Source organism: Pipistrellus kuhlii, unplaced genomic scaffold (assembly GCF_014108245.1).
Source record: "Pipistrellus kuhlii isolate mPipKuh1 unplaced genomic scaffold, mPipKuh1.p scaffold_m20_p_3, whole genome shotgun sequence".
In the NCBI taxonomy this organism is placed as follows: domain Eukaryota; kingdom Metazoa; phylum Chordata; class Mammalia; order Chiroptera; family Vespertilionidae; genus Pipistrellus; species Pipistrellus kuhlii.
The window spans coordinates 128352957-128368125 of NW_023425529.1; the positions used below are offsets into that span (position 1 = coordinate 128352957).

General features: G+C 35.7%; 1 pseudogene; it reads left to right on the plus strand.

The window, feature by feature from the left end:
* The first annotated feature begins 9612 nt into the window (after positions 1-9612).
* LOC118729651 overlaps positions 9613-15169 on the plus strand; it is an 88478-nt pseudogene continuing 82921 nt past the window's right edge.

Genomic DNA, 15169 nt, shown 5'->3' on the forward strand with positions numbered 1-15169 from the left:
ATTATGACTTTGGAGGCTGGCAATTATCTCTAAACTAGAGGCCCAGTGCATGAAATTTGTACCTGGGTAGGGTCCCTAGCAGCTGGGTAGGGTCTGCAGTTGGCCAGCGCCTCCCTTTCCCCAGCTGCCTGCTGCACCACTGGCTGGGGCCTTCCTTCAAACCCACTTTGCCCTGGCACCACCCACTCACCTCCTCTACTATCCCACCATGGTCCCACTCTCTTTGGGGCCCATTGGTGATGGCTGTGCCTCCACTGCTGCCTGCTGCCTGCTGCCAGTGTCATGTCCCCAACACCTTCCATGTTCCACACTGCCCCCTGGTGGTCAGTGTATGTCTAACTCCTGGTGGGTCAAACTCCAACTCTTAAGAGACAATTTGAATATTAGCCTATTATTATATAGGATTACTCTTCACTAATAAAAGAGTGACTTGTAGCATTTTTACAAGTGAGCTTTCTGGTACTGTGTGTGTGTGTGTGTGTGTGTGTGTGTGTGTGTGTGTGTGTCAAGATTTGAAAACAAAAAAATGTTTCCTTCTTTGGGGCAGTAATTTCTGGAAAAATAGAGATTACATTACAAGGCTAGGATGGTTCTAGAGATCATAAAAATATGTCTTATTTAATAGTGAATTTGCAATGCCTAACGTGGTTGTGGCATGGGAAATCAATAAAAAAAATTTGAAAATTTTTGAATTATTAATAGGAGAGGAATAATACTTTATAGTGACAGAGCAAACAAAAAACATATGTAAAGTGCAATAAAATTTTGTGTCTGGAGTTATTTGGTATCAGCATAAATAGAATTATAAAATAGTTTCTAGAATATTTTAGTACTTTCATTTATATTATTAAAGGAATCTAAAACAGTAAAAATTTAGCTTATATTCTGCCAACTCATCTGAAGAAAGAGGCAATGCATTAGCAGTATATCTAGAAGACTGGGATTGTAATTTTTAAATTTATTTTAAAGTGTTCACATTTAAATTCATAAACTTTATTTATATTAAAAATTCATCTATCCATTAATTGTTTACTCAAACATATTTTCTAAATGTTTGACACCATTTTATTCGTCTCCAACTTAAGTGAAAAAAATATTAAGTGCCATTTCCTTCACAAGAGTTCTAATATCTCTTTCTCTCCTCTCCCTTCTACTCTCTCTCTCTCAGATAGATAGATAGATAGATAGATAGATAGATAGATAGATAGATAGATATTGGAGGCTTGGTGCATGAAATTTGTGCATGGGGGTCTCTCAGCCTGGCCTGAACCCTCTCCATTCTGGGACCCCTTGGAGGATGTCTGACTGTCTGGCAGTTGGATATCCCTCTTGCAATCTGAGACCACTAATTCCTAACTACTAACCTGCCTGACAGCCTGGTCACCACTAATTGCTCTCCCCTGCTGACCTGGTCTCCCCTAACTGCCATCTCCTGCAGGCCTGGTTACCCCTAACTGCCATCCCCTGCCAGCATGGTCACCCCTAACTGCCATCCCCTGCCAGCATGGTCACCCCTAACTGCCATCCCCTGCTGGCCTGGTTGCCCCTAACTGCTCTCCTCTGCCAGTCTGGTCACCACTAACCACCTCTGTCTTGGCCCCCCCACCGTGGCTTTTTCTGGAAGGACATCAGGAAGGATGTCTGGAAAATGATCAGTCTAATTAGCCTTTTATTAGTATAGATATGAAAGGGTTGTTCTTTTTTATGTTAGTAGTTTTTGAAGTAAAGCAAGAGACCAAAGTCATATCGCAGTCAATCAAATAAAAAAGAACAGAATGCTAAGCAGTTATTTTACAAGATTATTGAACATTAAAAGTATCCAAGTTTGGTATGTGTGTGTGTGTGTGTGTTTACTTTTATTGTACATTTGTTTTCTAAACTCTTTGGCACAATTTTCTGGAGGTATTCAGATTGCCACAATACATGACATTCAAATACATTTTTAAATTTAGCACTTATTGCTTGCCAAATTCTGGTCAAAGTAATGGGAATATGTCAATAAAAAAATAAGTTAAACTGAAATCCATACTCTCATTGTACATACATTTTTAGATAAAATTTTAAGAAAATGAGAATATCAAATGATGAAGACATCTATAGAGATAGTTAAATCAGAAAAGGAAATGGAGGGTGGTGGAGAGAAGAGGTTGAAATCTAACAAATCTGCCAGGCTCTATTAATAATAAGATATAGCAGTGTCCAAGAAGAAGTGAAAGCACTTCTATTTGTGTTTATGGGGCAGTACCCCAGGCAGAGATTATAGAAAAGCAAGGAACCTGAGGCATATTAAATTTTTGAATGTTTAAAGGACAGAGAACCTGAGACTGAGGCAAAAAAGGGGGGAGGGCATTGCCGGAGGTGCTTATGGATTACTACTCGTCAGTGCAAAACGTTAGTTTTTATTCTGAATGAAATGGAAAGCTGTTGTAGGATGTAAAAAACTGTGGTGAGGGCATCTGGTATATTTCCTAAGAACACGTTAGCAGTCACGTTAAGAATAACCAGAAGAAAGCAAGACAAGGGAACGGAAACAGGACGCTGTGCTAATCTGTAATAATAAAAGTACAATATGCTGATTAGACCCAACGTCCTTCCAGACGACCTTCCAGACAAAGCTGGGGCTGAGAGAAAAGCCTGTGTCCCGGGTGCCAGAAGGAAGCTGGTGCTGGCAGCTGGGAGAAGGAAGGCAGGCCTACTCTTGCATGAATTTCATGCATCAAGCCTTTAGTTAAGCCATAAGAGATGATAGTAAGAGATGACATAAGCTTGTTCCATAACTGTTAGCATTCCTGGGAAGGTCCAGAATGTTCAGGAATAGATTTTCCTCAAAGTTCATATATATGTGGGTGTTTTTTTTTTTTAAGACTCTTATGTTTTTGAAAGTCTTGTCCATATTTTTCTCCTCAAAGATAACCCTTTTCTCCCTTTTTTGGGTTTTTATTTTCTAGCTTTTTACTGATGTGGGATGCTCACATCATTTAAGACATACGTACTCAGATTTGATGGACTATTCCTACCAGATAATATAATTTACAGTTCATAAAAATTTAATAAAATCTATGCTTTTTACAAGCATTTTTTGTTTGTTTTACATTTCTCCAAAGGGATTATCACTGTTTACAGATTGTCAAGACTGTTAGGGAGAGCACAAGCATTCACACCTTGGGTTATGTATCCCAGTTTGAATAAAGACAGTATTTTATTCTGTTCTATAACTTGCTTTTATCTTATTTTATAAATTGGGCTTCTGTAAAAGTCTATATTTCTAAAGGGCATCTACTATTAAATAATTATTTTTTAAAACAATTATTGTAATGTGAAAGTAAATTTATAATTTCAGGTATTTTGGCATGATCCAATACAGATTAGTTCTGAGTAAATGCATCTTCTTATTGTTTGAGTCCCTCTAACCACATGTTACCCAATGTTACTATGCATATGTTATTATGAATATGAGTAAGTTTGACCAAAGGGCATATTATGACACATATCAAATATTGACACCAGATTCTTTTCGGGTATAATTTCTAAAGAGTTCATGATTTGGATTTTAAAGAAAAAGAGACCTTAATTAACAGTAAAAAAAGAAAAAAAAAGGCAGCTTTGTCACTGTATGTGTCAGTGATTTGATAAGTTTTTATTGAGCACTATTAAATTGCCAAGCACATAGATGTGAAGGGACTGAAGATACAAGTACAAATGCACATAGCTCAGTAAGTAGATAGAATTGTAAGCAAACAATTTTAAAACAATACATCCTATAATGATTAATTATAACATAGTATTACTAATAAGATAATAAATAATTATAGCTATACTGTTATATGACCATGTGCAATATGCCCTGGAAGCAAAAAGTATGTTAAGAATCGAGAAGTAGACAATCTAGCTAGAGATGTATTGCAGTTCTAGAAAATATTTGCAAGTATGATTTGCATAAGAATATTTAAATTACAATGCTGGCAAAGGATTATGTGTACTATTCTTTTTAAAAAATATATATTTTATTGAGTTTTTACAGAGAGGAAGAGAGAGGGATAGAAAGCTAGAAACATCAATGAGAGAGAAACATCGATCAGCCGCCTCCTGCACATTCTCTACTGGGAATGTGTCCGCAACCAGGGTACATGCCCTTGACCGAAATCGAACCTGGGACCCTTCAGTCCATAGACCGACACTCTATCTACTGGGCCAAACCAGTTTTGGCAATGTGTACTATTCTTCCTACTTGCATATTGATGGAAAGCAATATTGCAGATTGGAAACCTCACAGGATTGGGAATGAGACTATGTCAATCCAAACCTTCTTCTGCTACTTACTAGCTAGATGGCTTTAGGAAATGCACCTACCGTATTTTTCGGACCATAAGATACACCGGACCATAAGACGCACCAGTTTTTAGAGAAGGGAAATGAAGAAAAAAGATTCTGAAACAAAAAGTTCAGTGTTACCACTACAATGTGTAAACCCATAAATCATGCAGAGACTTTCTATGCTTTCTTTGCATAGTTTATGGGTATCTACACATTGTAGTGGTGAGAGAAGAGGCTGGAGAGTGTTTTACATTATGGTAAATGTTATTGGTTTGGTATCACAGAAAGTCTCTGAATACAATATACCGGTATGAAGTTTGTTGCAGTACAAACATTTTGACAGTTACTGGTATAATAGTATGAAGAGAAATTCTGACGTAGCGGCGTTATCAATCAGAACATCCAGCGGAGGGCGGAGTTTACTGGTGGGGAGATCTACAGTACGCCTACCCAGTAGTCAAGCACGGCAACAGAGGGCGGAGAGGAATGATTGGGGGAATAGACGCGGCATTCTTCAGGGCACGGAGTACGGGCCAGCAAGGGGTACAGGCGGTGATTACGGTTTGGATTACGCAGTTACCGTACACCGCACCTGGGCTGACATGGAGATGTGGCTGCAGCGAGGGCATGGAGGCTGACTACCATACATGGGAACTCCTCTACCACTCAGGGTTTACAGAGCGGGGCAGACACTCTGGGCACGGAGGAATGGACAGTGGCTGCAGCAAGCACACAGAGCCGGGCAAGCACACAGAGACCACACAGAGCCGGGCAAGTAAAAAAACTTTTTTTTTTAAAGTATATGTGTAGGCTATATTTGGACCATAAGAAGCAGGGACTTTTCCCCCCCACTTCTGGGGGGAAAAAATGCGTCTTATGGTCCAAAAAATACGGTATTTCTTTTACTCTCAGCTTCCTCATCTGCACAATGGAAGTTAATAATCAAGGCCTGCTTTATTAGATTTTTGTATGAATTAAATCTACTACTACAAAAACATCTACTACCACTTTTTTGATGCTTAAATTGTGGATATTTATATTCATCTGGAGATTATTTGTATAATTAACTGACCTTCATCTTGGTTTGAACATAATTTTAAAAATAAAGCTTTCAATAGTTGGTCTTGCAATTTTCACAAGCATTTTTTAAAAATACAACTTACTGTATAATTGAGTTCTTACAAAATATAATTCCTAATTAATCACTACATTGTTTTTCTGATGGTCTTGAAGGTTTGCAAATGATTGACAGAAACTGAAGTCAATTTTTTATATAATTTTACTAAAGAATGGCCACTATTCATAAATGGCTGTATTTAAAGTATATTCTAAAATCATTTTAGGTAGGAGAAATATACTAAAATGCTTGTTTTAGTTGGCAAATCTCTTGAATTTACTTTCTAATGTGAGAGGGGAGGATAATGAGTTATTAGCAAATAAAGTAATTTAGAGATTACAAAAATATTATTGGTATTAGGATGGGAGGAGTTAAGAGAAATCTTGTGCACTAAGTAAATTCTTGATAGTGTGAGTGAAATGATAAATTATTCTAAGGGAACTTTAGGCTATTTTATCTGTAATAAAAATTTAGTCAACTGAATAAATTATGTATATTAGTCAAACTGCTAGATTTGCATGGGAATGATAGCAATGCAAATTTTTTAAACCTTAATTTGCCTTGAAATTTTTAAAATATTGCTAAGATGAGTTGGAAGAATATAAGCTGAATTTTTTACTGTTTTAGATTCCTTTAATAATAATATAAATGAAATATTCCTATTTCATTCAAAATAATTTAAATTTTTAAAGCTTTAATTTGCTAAGAAACCTTAATTAGTGAAATTTTTAATAAAGGAATATTTTCTCATTTGTTAATGTTGTGTATGAATACAATAGACTATTAGAACAATTTCTATAACAGTATAGGCTTCAAATTTTGTTCTGACTTCCAGATTTCTGACTGGAAAATCTCAGATTGACACTGAATCCAACAGAACAAAGTTTAAAAGAAGATTCATTCATTATTTATAATCTACTGCTACAAAGCTATCCTTCAATATAAGCATTGAAAACTCTGGCTATAGATTTCTGACACTAACAAAAATGTGTAGCCATGCAGAGCTAATTGAAACTACAGGATATTTCAATAAGTCAATCAGTTAGTATTGAGAATTGGCTGTGTACTCAGCTTTGTGCAGTGAAGGGTATAGGGAGTTATCTTGGTAGAAAACACACATACAAAGAAATATTTTAAATTATGACTAAACCACAATATAAGATGTTTTAAACAGTTTTCTAATAATAACTTTGACTTTTAGGTAGAAATGATTAAATACTTGACAATGTCATTAAATTGTTGGAATCCTTTTGTGGAACAAATATTAATTGAGTGCTTGTCATGTTCCTGTAATGTGCACTGTGAAGAGGGCTTCCCATTGTCCGCTCAGAGTTTACATTTTTTTAAGGGAGAAAAACTATAAGTAACTGAACATTTTGGTATGAAGTCATCAATATGGTGAGATAGCAACTGGCACTGCATGGACATTTCTCTACTTAGATAGGATCCTTAGAGAAGTGTTCCCAATAAAGCAGACATTAGAGCCACTTAGGTAGCAAAAAGCATAGGACATTGGGAGAACATAAAGGCCACTGTTAGTATTTGTAGAGGGGAGGACAAGAAGTAGGATAATTTTATAACTCATAGAATATTGTTTTAAATTTAATTGAACCTATAATGGAAAATTAGTGAAATTATTTAAGCAGGGAGATAATCTATAAATAAAGATTTTTTAAAGTTCACCTTAATTACATTGAAAAATGCAAGAATAAAATTGAATTAAAGGTGGGTTTGGGGGAAAGATGGCTGTTGAGGGGAAGGAAGGCTGCAAGATAGTGTGTGAGTGAGAGAACAAAAAGAACGTGGATGTTAGGGAGTGTCTTTTTGTGAGTGAGGGACAGCTATACACCAATGGACAATTGGGGACTGCCAGATCGGCTCCCCTGACTGGGCAGCCTCTACTGCTGCTGAAATCTCTCCTGGAGTGGCCAGCTCTGCCACTGAGACCGTGCCATCTTGAAGGGGAGAGGGGCTGTGATCAGAAGCCTAGCCATACCTCCAACTAGAAAGAAATCAGATATTCCCTAGAACCCTACAATCACAACACCCAGAAACCAGATGCAAACCCACGAACACCAATTTCAAGCAGCAAAATATTAATACACAGACTTGGACAAGCCCTGTACCTTTTCACAGAAATGTCGTATATCATCTAGAGAAAGGTGAAGTCTGTAATACAGGCTAGAGGAAGAAATGCACACAGCTGAATCTAGAGTTTCAGAAGTCTGCACCCCACAAAATCCGAGGCCATTGGGGTCAGCTTAGCCCTTGAATGTGGAAGGGGTCCACAGGGATGCTGGCAGAAAGGAACTCTAGAAATCAACCTGTAACTGCATTGGGCACAGAAAGGCAGCCTGAAGTTCTACCCCTATACCTGCTGCGCAGTGCCAGGGAAAAACATTTGTGCAGATATGTGTACAGAGCCATGCACAGTGCTGGAAGAAAAAGTCAGGATTCTCGAGCTTACCCTGGCTTTTTTTTTTTTTTTTTTTCTCTCTTTAAATCCTTGCTTTTGATTACTGAGCCCCATATATAGGATCTCCCAATTGAAAACACTCCCAGAGATTGCAGGGTGAAGTTGTTTTTGTGGAACCTGGGGATCACAGTGGGGAGAAACAATAAAAAAAAACAGATCTGGGGCAGTCCATTCCACCAAACTGGTATTAAGTGTGGCAGGGAAAACAAAATCTAAATACTTGGTAGAGAGGACTTATAGGCCCAGATGTCAATACAGAAACACTGCCACCCAGGGGTTGAATCACAAATTGTCTCTTGTGTAAATACAACTAAAGGCAGGCTGAGAAATAAAGAAATACTGCCTATATGAAAACAGGATTGTGGCTTATGACACAGAGGAACAGTGGAATGTAGGGAACTTCAAAACTGTCCTGGCTACCTGACAGCAAACAGGCCTACCAAGCAGAACAGTAGAGAAAGTGAATGACCTTAACCATTGCACATTTTTTTTTAATCTTTTACTTAAGAAACTATTTTTTTTCTTTTTTCTCACTTGATTTTACCTTTTTATATAGTTACTTTATTTTTAATTAGTATTATTATTACTGTTATTTTGGCTTTTTTAAGTTTTATTTTATTTTTTCGTTTATTTTGGGATTAGTGTTCTACATTCTATTTTAATTTTTCCTTTAGCATAATTTTTCTCTATCTCAACTTTACCTTTATGCCAACACTCTCCTCCTCAATTTTTCCCTTTTGTTGTACTGTTTCTTCTTACCCCATTCCTGGTTTAGATTTTCCCTATTTTTTTACCCCCTGTTAAAAATTAATTCTACTTATCTGTCTAATTTCCACTTCCCTGCTCCAAGTCCATACACACATCTCTCTTCTCTTTATTCATTATCCAAATTGTTTTTCTCTCTTCCCTTTTCTTTTCTTTTTTTGTTTGTTTGTTTTATTTTGTTTTGTTTTGCCCTTCTTTCTCTCTGTCCTATTGTTGTTGGTTGTTTGATTTTTGATTAGTTAGTTTGTTTTCCTTGTTTATGTGATTGTTTATCTTTTTTGCTTCTGTTTTTACGCTCTTTGCTTGTTATTAGTTATTGTTTGCAGTTTGCATTCATCTCTGGGTGTTGGTTGTTTGCATTTATTTTTTTGTTTTTGTTGTTGTTCTATTAGCGTTTTCTCCCGATTGGCGTTTTTCCCCTTCTTTTTTTATTCTCTTTCTTTTTTTTCTTACTTTTTTCCCCTTTCCTCAATATCATTTTTGCACCCCTTTTTTTTTTAATCCCCTAATTCTGTTTTCTCTGATGGTAACCTTTATTTGGGGTTATTAGTATAGTGAATACATTTGGGTTCAGTGCCTTGTGTGTTGTGCCTTGTTTTGTTGTATCTTGTGCCTTTAAATCAACACAGAAGAGAGAGAACTACATAACCAGACACCTGGAGAGGAGTGATTATGGGGAGACAAATAAACCTCCCGCATATGAAAGAAAAGGAGGCATCACAAGAAAAGGAAGTAAACAAAATGAGGCAAACAAAATGTAAGATTAAAAAAAAAAAATCAGAGAAATGGTCATAAGATCCCTGAAAATGTTCATAAGGAAGACAAACTCAACAATATGTGTAAGAACCAAGAGGAAATGAAGAAGAAACAAGAAGAAATGAAAAATAGCATTGCTGCAATAAAAAACTCAATAGAAAGCATCAATAGTAGACTAGAAGGAATGGAGGACTGCATCAGTGAGCTAAAAGACAAGGTATGAAAAAATACCCAAACAGAATAGCTTTTAGACTCTAGGAAAAGAGCCTAAAGAAACTTTGGGAGAACACAAAATAAAACAACATCCACATAATAAAGGTGCCAGAATGAGAAGAAACTGAATAAGGAATAGAAAACATGTTTGAAGAAATAATGACAGAAAATTTCCCTGATATAAAAGATAAAACTCATACAATTCCAAGAAGTTCACAGAGTCCCAGACAAAATGAATTCCAAAAGACCAACATCAAGGCACATTATAATTAAATTGGCAAACATCAATAACAAAGTAAGGATCTTAAAAGTGGCCAGACAGAGACAGAAAGTTAACTACAAAGGATCCCTCATCAGAATAGTGACTGATTTCTCAGCAGAAATACATCAGGCCAGAAGGGAAGGAAATGAAATATACAAAGTCATGCAAAGGAAAGGTCTGAATCCAAGAATACTGTACCCAGCAAGACTATCAATCAAAATTGAGGGTGAAATCAGAAACTTCGCAGACAAAAAACAACTAAGGGAGTTTATTACCACAAAACCATCCATGCAAAAAATGCTAAAAGGTCTTCTTTTTAATGCTGTAAAAAGAAGAAATAGGAAGTGAAGAAGGAACACAGACAAAGAATAAAAATGGTGACAAACAAGTACCTTGCAATAATTTTAAATGTAAATGGATTAAATGCCCCAATCAAAAGACATAGGATAGTTGAGTGGATAAGGAAACATGACCTATATTTCTGCTATCTACAGGAGACCCACCTAAGCAAAAGGGACTCACACAGACTGATGGTGAAGGGATGGAAAAAGGTTTTTCAAGTGAATGGAAATGAAAAAAAAGCTCAAGTAGCAATACTTATACCTTACAAATTAGACCTTAAAGTGAAGGACATAACAAGAGAAAAGGAAGGCCCCTTCATAATACTAAAGGGAGTAATTCAACAAGAAGATATAACTCTGGTAAAAATATATCTACCCTAAACTGGAGCACCCAAATACATATAAAAACTTCTGGAACATATCAAGGGAGAGATTGACAACAATACAGTCATAGTAGGGGACTTTAATACCCTACTAACATCAGTGAATAAATCCTCTAAACAAAAAAATCAACAATGAAACATCAGTCCTAAATGAATCACTAGATCAAATGGAATTAATTGACATATTCAGAACTTTTCACCCCACAGCCATGGGATATACATTATTCTCAAGTGTACATGGGTCATTTGCAAATACAGACCATATATTGGGACACAGGCAAAGATATAAGAAGCATGATGGCAATAAATAACAATGAAAGCACAACAATCCAAAATCTATGGGTCAAAATGAAAGCAATCTTGAGAGGTAACTTCATAACTCTACAGGCCTATCTCAAAAAAACAAAACAAAACAAAAAACAACAATGGTAATAAATTATCTAACCATACAACTCAAAGACTTAGAAAGAGAGCAACAAGAAAAGCCCAGCATAAACAGAAGGAAGGAAATAATAAATATCAGAGTGGAGATAAATGACATAGAGACAAAAAAAAAAAAAAAAAGTATAAAAGGTCAACAAAACCTAGAGCTGGTTCTTTGAAAGGAAAAACAAGATTGATGTACCTCTAGCCAGGCTCACCAAGAAGCAAAGAGAGAGGACTCAAATAAACAAAATCAGAAATGAAAGAGGTGAAGTAACAACTGATCCCACAGAAATATAAATGAGTATGGAAAAAATACTATGAACAACTCTATTCCAACAAAATGGACAACCTAGATGAAATGGACATATTCTTAGAAAAATACAACTTTCTAAAACTCAACCAAGGAGAATAAAAAAACCTGAATAAGCCGATAACTACCAAAGAAATTGAAACAGAGATAAAAAATCTTCCAGCAAACAAAAGCTCTGGTCTGGATGGCTTCACAGGGGAGCTATACCAAGCATTCAAAGAAGAACTAAAACCTATCCACCTCAGACTATTCAAAAAAATTCAAGAGGAAGGCACACTTCCAAGCTCTTTCTATGAGACCAGTATTATTCTAATCCTAAAACCAGATAAAGACACACACAAAAAAGTAGAACTGCAGACCAATATCCTTGATGAAAATAGATGCTAAAATTCTCAACAAAATTCTAGCAAATCAGATTCAGCATCACATTAGAAAGATCATAAACCATGACCATGTTAGATATATATTCTGGGGATGCAAAGATGGTACAATATACTCAAATCAATAAATGCGATACATCACATAAACTGAGAGACAAAAATCACATAATATCAATTGATGCAGAAAAAGCATTTGTCAAAATTCAATACCCTTTCTTGATAAAAACTCTCATCAAAGTGGAAACAGAGGGATCATACCTCAACATAATAAGAGCCCTATATAACAAATCTATAGCCAATATTATACTCAATGGGCAAATACTAAACTCATTTCCCATAAAAATAAGAACAAGACAAGGATGCTCATTTTCACCACTCCTGTTCAACATAGTACTAGAAGTACTAGCCATAGTGATCAGACAAGAAGAAAAAATAAAAGGTATCCAAATTAGAAAAGAAGTGAAATTGTCCTTATTCACAAATGACATGATACTATACATAGAATACCCCAAAGACTTCATAAAAAACTACTGAACATAAGAAATGAATTTGACAATGTATGAGGACACAAAATTAACACCCAGAAATCTATGGCTTTTTTTATACACTGATAACACAGCTATCCTGAGAAAGAAGGACAAAGTTGAAGGGATAATAATACCAGATAGCAAGCTATATTACCACCCCACAGTTCTCAAAACTGTCTGGTACTGGCATAAGAACAGAAATATAGACCAATGGAACATAATAGAAAACCCGGAAATTTACCCAATCCATTATATTCAATTAGTATTTGACAATGGCGTCAAAACAGTCTCTTTAACAAATGGTGCTTGGAAATTTGGTCAGATACATGCAAAAAATGAAACTAGATCACCAACTTACATCATTCACAAAAACATGTAGCAATACCTTTACAGACAGATCCTAGGGCAAGAGAGACTAAGGAGAAGATAAACAAATGGGACTACATCAAAATAAAAAGCTTCTGCACAGCAAAAGAAGCCATCATCAGCCCTGACTAGTTTGGCTCAGTGGATAGAGCGTCAGCCTGCGGAATAAAGGTTCTTGGGTTCAATTCCAGTCAAGGGCATGTGCCTTCGTTGCAGGCACAACCCTGATGGGAGGTGTGCAGGAGGCAGCTGATAGCTGTTTCTCTCTCATAGATGTTTCTGGCTCTCTATCCCTCTCCCTTCCTCTCTGTAAATAAAATCAATAAAATATATTTTCTTTTTTTTTTAAAAAAGAAGCCATCATCAAAACAACAAGAAAAAAGCCACTGCATGAAAGAACATATTTACCAATGTTATCACCAAAAAGGGTTTAATCTCCAACATTTGCAGGAAACTCATACTTTACAAAAGGAAAATAAACAGTCCAATCAAAAAATGGGCAAAGAACCTAAATAGACACTTTTCAAAAGAGGACATACAAAAAGCCAAGGGACATATGAAAACATGCTCAGTCACTAAACATCTGAGAGATGCAAATCAAAACAACAATGAGGTGCCATCTCACACCTGTCAGGATGGCTATCATCAACAAATAACCAAATGACAAGTGCTGGCAAGGATGTGTAGAAAAAGGAACCCTTCTGCACTGCTGGTGGGAATGCAGACTGGTGCAGCCACTTAGAGAAGAGTATAGTGTTTCCCCAAAAATTTAAAAATGGAACTGTCATTTGACTCAGTAATAACACTTCTAGGAATATATCCCAAGAAAACAAACACCAGTCAGAAAGGATATATGCACTCCTATGTTCATAGCAGCACAATTTACAATAGCTTAGATTTGGAAACAATTTAAATGCCCATCAGAAGATCAGTGGATTAGAAAACTATGGTATATTTACACAATGGAATATTATACTGCTATATAAAACATAAGGAATTCTTACCATTTGCAGCAATATGGATGGAACTGGAGACCATTATACTGAGTGAAATAAGCCAGTCAGTGAAATAAAAATACTACATGTTCTCACACATTTATGGATAATAAAGAACATTATAACCTGATGAAGAAAAAGATAGATACAGAGGCAGAGAAGCATTGAACAAACTGTCAAATTACAGTGGGAATTCTCTGGAGAGTTAGGTTGTTAAGAGATCAACTGAAGGACTTGTATGCATGCATATAATCATAGCCAATGGACATAAGACACTATAGCAGGGGCGGGGGGGCATATGCCGGAGGGTAGGGGAGCCTGGGAAAAGGTTAATGGAAAAAAAAGAAAAGGAGACATATGTACTACTATTTGTAATACTTTAAACAATAAAAACACACACAAATTAAATACATCATTCAGGAATATTTCCTTGAGAGAAAGAGTCAATAATGAAGCCAAAAATCATCAGTAATAAGTTTTGGACATAAAATATGTGGTCAGTATTGAACTTGCTTTCGTACAGAGGTGCCATCTTAATTTAATTCAGGAGATTTAAATTAGAATTGGTGTTTATTAAATTAATTAGATATAAATTACAGACTTGGGTTTTGCATTTTTAAAGCACTTGAACAAACATCATCTCACTCTGTATACCATGCTGGTTCTCAAGAAGCAAACAGGGCTTTAAACAGGGCATACAATAAGCTAAAACCTGACAAATGAGGCAAAGAGAATCACAGGAAAAGCAAGAAGAAAAATAAATATATGTGGAAATGCCCTGGGCGAGGGACGAGCTTGGCATGATGAATGAACTGAAAGGACACTGTTATAAAGTAATCTTGAGAGAAAAGAGTGGAAGTTAGTATTCTTTTCTAGATTATTAACCTAAAGATTAAGACAATGATGTAACTTGTACAAATTTTTATTAGTCTCTAGAATTTTCAGAAGTAGGGTCTAGATTTCTAAAAGTACCATACTATATTGATCCCTTCCTGCCAAAGTTGAGGTACTATGTTCATAACCAATAATATTATATCCTAAGTAGAATTATTGACTTGAATCCCACATTATCAGTGCATCATGTCAGTTGACTTAGGTCCCAGATATTGTATCTGGGTAATCTCTAAACTATTACTCTTCCACCAGAACAGTTATGATTATCATGAAGATTAACTCAATTTTATTGTGTTCCATTCTTCTAATATTCTGCATTTAGCCTGTAACTTAAACTTCCTGAATGCAAAGTTTACAATTTCTCTAACACTAAAGTACTAGTAGTCCATTTTATCCTTATAATTTGACTTCAGAGAAAATTGTGTAGTTTTGAATAAAACATGAATCATTGAAAATTAACTGAATAAAACATTTAATACCATCTGTAATCTACTTTCTTTCTTAGTGATCTAATTCAATATTAGCTAAGAGGAAAAAAAAGATTTATAAAGAAATTAAAACTCTCAATAAGTCAAAAATAACATTTTCTTTAATGTGTATAAGAAAAAACAAAATATTTGTGCATTTTTATGAAGATGTAGTAT